The following is a 4,055-nucleotide window of genomic DNA, read 5'->3' on the forward strand; positions in this document are numbered from 1 at the left end:
CCAATAACTAGTATTTGCTAAATTTGTCTTCCAGCTAAATCAGGAATCTGGAGACTCCTTTCCATTCCACATTATGAATAACCTGGACTGTAATCAGTGATTATGAGTCACTGATTACAAGTGATTTCTTCTGCTCGATGTGCCATTGAGTTACTTGCAACTAATAGGGACCCTATGTACAACAGCCCTAAACCCTGCTCTATCCTGTGCCAATCTCACTGTCTCTGACACATCTACCCCCACCCCCATTCCCTAGTCACTAAATCAATCCACCTCATATGTGGTCTTCCTCTCCTGCGCTGTCCCTCTACCATCCCAAACATGAGATCCCTCTCCAAGGACTGGCCCCTCCTTGCAACATGTCCAAACTATGTCATATGAAGCTTGAGAATCCTTGCCTCCAAGGAGCAGCCTGGTTTAACCCTCCCCATGATGAACCTATTTGTTCTCATGGTACATTCGATACTCTTCTCCAACACCACAACTCAAATGCATCAATTCTCCTTCTATCCTCCCTAGTCATTGTCCAACTCTCTAGCACATAGCAAGTGCTTGCAAACACCATGGTCTGTATCAACTGCACCTTAGTCTCCAGAGTGTCACCATTACTCTTCAGTACCCTGGAGAGGTACCTAACAGCAGACTTTCCCATCGCAATATGTCTTTTAATTTTCTGGCTGCTGGTGCCAAGAGTGTTGACTGTGGAGCCAAGCAAACTAAAGCTGTGAACCAATCTCAATCTCTTCCCCATCTATCCTGATGCTGCCAAATGATACAGTGGTGAGAATCTTTGTCTTCTTGATATTGAACCTCAATCCATATTTAAGGCTGTAGTCCTTGACCTTCTGCAGCAAGTGCTTCAGGTCTTCCTCAGCTTCAGCAAGCAGGGTTGTATCATCTGCATAACGCAGATTGTTGATAATCTTCAACCAATCCTGATGTCACATTTCTCAGCATAAAGCCTAGCCTCCCAAATAATCTGTTCTGCATACAGGTTGAGAAGGTATGGAGATAGGACAAAACCCTGGTATACGCCCTTCCCAATTTTGAACCATGCAGTGCTTTCTTGGTCTGTTCTGATGACTGCCTTCTGGTCCAAATATAGGTTTTGCATTAGTATGGTCAAGTATTCTGGGATTCCCATTCTTCTCAGAGTCAAGCTTGATATGAGTTACAAATGTTACCTTGTGTCAAAATGAGTCACCTTGATCAGATTGACAAATCTTAAGTGATAACCTGCCTAAAATTGCAACAATTTCTTTTAAACTGTGTAATAGATGCTAACCCTGGAGGAAGTCCTTCCTAATTTCCAGCACTGTTTTGTCATTCCCTGCTTCATTCATATGCTAAAGCAAACCTCCTCTTCCTCCAAGTTACTTCCTACTTCGAACTAGATAGCCGTTCTCTCCCACCAACACCCACCTAGCTGCCAGCCCTCTCCAAAAGTCTGTAAGGTCAAATAGAAACTATTCTTTTTTCCGTGTGCTATCAAGTTGACTATGACTCACAGTGACCTTTTAGGACCCAGTGGAACTGCCCTTAGGGTTGCTTTCTTAGACTATTTTGTATATAAGAGTATATTGCCAGGTCTTCCCCAACCTCTCATCGCTCAGTGGAACCACTGGTTGACCATTGTATCCATTTAACAGCTAAGCGGGTACTCATTTATTGGAAAGAGTTCCTTACAGCATAATCTTGTATCCATTTATCCTTTAGTTTAAGTAAACCCTCCTTTACAAACTCCAGCTCACTCACCACATTCTTACCCTTCACACCCTGAACGTTTAGGTCTCTGATCTCTGGTTCCATAATGTCCTATTGTTATGTACCATATAATCAGAACTGACCCATAGCTGACCCTCTGGCAGGTTTACAGAGGCACTTAATCAAATGGGAGGAGATTGTCACTAGGTACCATATTGCTTTAATCACTATAAGCAACAAATGACTTCCTCACAGTCTCCTTAAGCGGACTGTAAACTTACCACCTAACCATATGTCTGTTCAGTAGGTGACACTAAAATGTTTCCATGGTTTTTGAAGGCAGTGAAAAATGATATAGAATTGTTTAGACCATCTGTATGGTCTCCCCCAGGTGCTCTCTCTGTTGACCTAATGCTAAGAATCTGTGCTGCACTCCCAGAGGCACAGGGTTCAAATCCACCAGCTGTTTCATGGGAGAAGGATGGACAATCTTCTCCAGTGCAATTAACCATCTCTAAAAACCCACCAGGGGGTCAGCCATGAATCAGTTTTGACTCTATGATTGGTTCTTACACAACAACATAGAGTCTACCCAGTAGAGAATGACTCTACTTTAGAGTTGATGAAACTAAAAACTCCTCTGTTATTTAGTCAACACCAACTCGTAGTTGACCCTCAAACAGGTTTCTGAGGCTTTCAATTTTTATAAAAAGAGATTATCTTTTACCTACAGAGAAGCTGATTCTTTAAAACTGCAAATGTTTAACTAGTAGGAAAATGTTTTATACACTATGGCATCAAAGTTCCTTTTACATAATTTCTAGTGAAGTTTAAGAAACCAAATTAACTTCTTTCCTCCTCTATAACCTCACATCCCTATTTGAATCAGCTACTTTTCTGGTGCTTATAAGCACATGAATCTAACGATTAGCAATTCACTTGGACAATTCAGCTGAGTGACATAGGAATTATAATTGCCTACTTCCTACCATGTTATGATATGTTAAATGATATAGAAGAGCACATACATAACTTACACACCAAGAAACTCTGATGGTTTAAGCAAGAAACTGTGCTGGCAACCTAAAGTCAAACAATTCTGATCCACATCCTGTTCCACAGGAAAGGATGGACACTCTCCTCCATATAATTTACAGCTTCTGAAAACACACAATGGAGACTCAGAGATGAATTTATTCTAACTGAATGGCATATACGACAATGGAGACACAGTATGTATAATGCACCAAATGATCGATTAGTTCTCCTTTCCTGTGTTGTCAATAGGCAGCTCTATTGGCTTAGTGATAAGGAGCTTCAACTCAAAGGTATGTGATTTGAATCCACCAGCTGCTCCTTAATAGATAGATATCTCCTCCACGTGATTAAACCTCTGAAAGCTCACCAGAGGGTCAACAAGGAGTTAGTTCCAACTGGATGGCACCTAACAATAACAACAGAATCTATGTGGTACAAATGATTTTCAACTAGCTGCATTCAACTATACTCCATTTGGCTGAGAGCCTCAGAAGAAACACAAGGCAACAAATATGCTTTCATAAGGATCTCAGTCAAGAAAACCCTGTAGAAGCAGTTCTACTCTGGAATATATGAACCATATGAGGCTGCTACGTGCACAACAACAGCTAACAAGAGAAATGAAGAAAGTTATACAAGTGTTTAGGTCTTTCATCCATAGCGTTGCTATGAGTCACCTACAACTCGATGGCATTTAACAACAATAACAACATAGAGAGAGCTCAGTTGGCCTAGTGGACAAAAAGTAATGCTACCAAGCCAAAGGTGGGTGATTTTAATCAGTGTCTCTTAGGCCTGGTTTTAATTGTTTTTGGTCAAACATTCTTCTAAGTGGTATAGCACTGATCTTTCCATTTGCTCTATAGAGCTAACTAGTGGTGGCTGTGATGCTAAACACTGTGACATTGATATGTCAAATGTAATAATGGTCACCCATGGTGGACAGTTTTTGGTGGAGGTCCCTGATTAAAAACAAGCTTGGAAGCAGGAGTGGCATCTACTTCCAAAATACCTTGCCTCCGGAAACTCTGTAAACTTGGAGAAACAATGAAAGTTATACAAATGTTCAGATCTTTCATTCATAGGGTCACTATGAGTCACCTACAACTCGACAGCAAGTAACAACAACAACAACACCTTGAAAAGAAATATTGGTGGTGCATTGCCTGCTCACCAAAGATCGGTGTTGGAACCCACCAGTTGCTCTACAGAGAGCATTATGGAATTATGGGCCAACTTTCTGACCTAGAGGTTTACAATGAGTCAGAATCAACTTACTGATCTATGGGGGAGAGAATAGTCTAAAAGTATTA

This window comes from Elephantulus edwardii, unplaced genomic scaffold (genome assembly GCF_000299155.1).
Source record: "Elephantulus edwardii isolate Elephantulus edwardi_28Jun2011 unplaced genomic scaffold, EleEdw1.0 scaffold00204, whole genome shotgun sequence".
NCBI classification, from domain to species: Eukaryota; Metazoa; Chordata; class Mammalia; order Macroscelidea; family Macroscelididae; genus Elephantulus; species Elephantulus edwardii.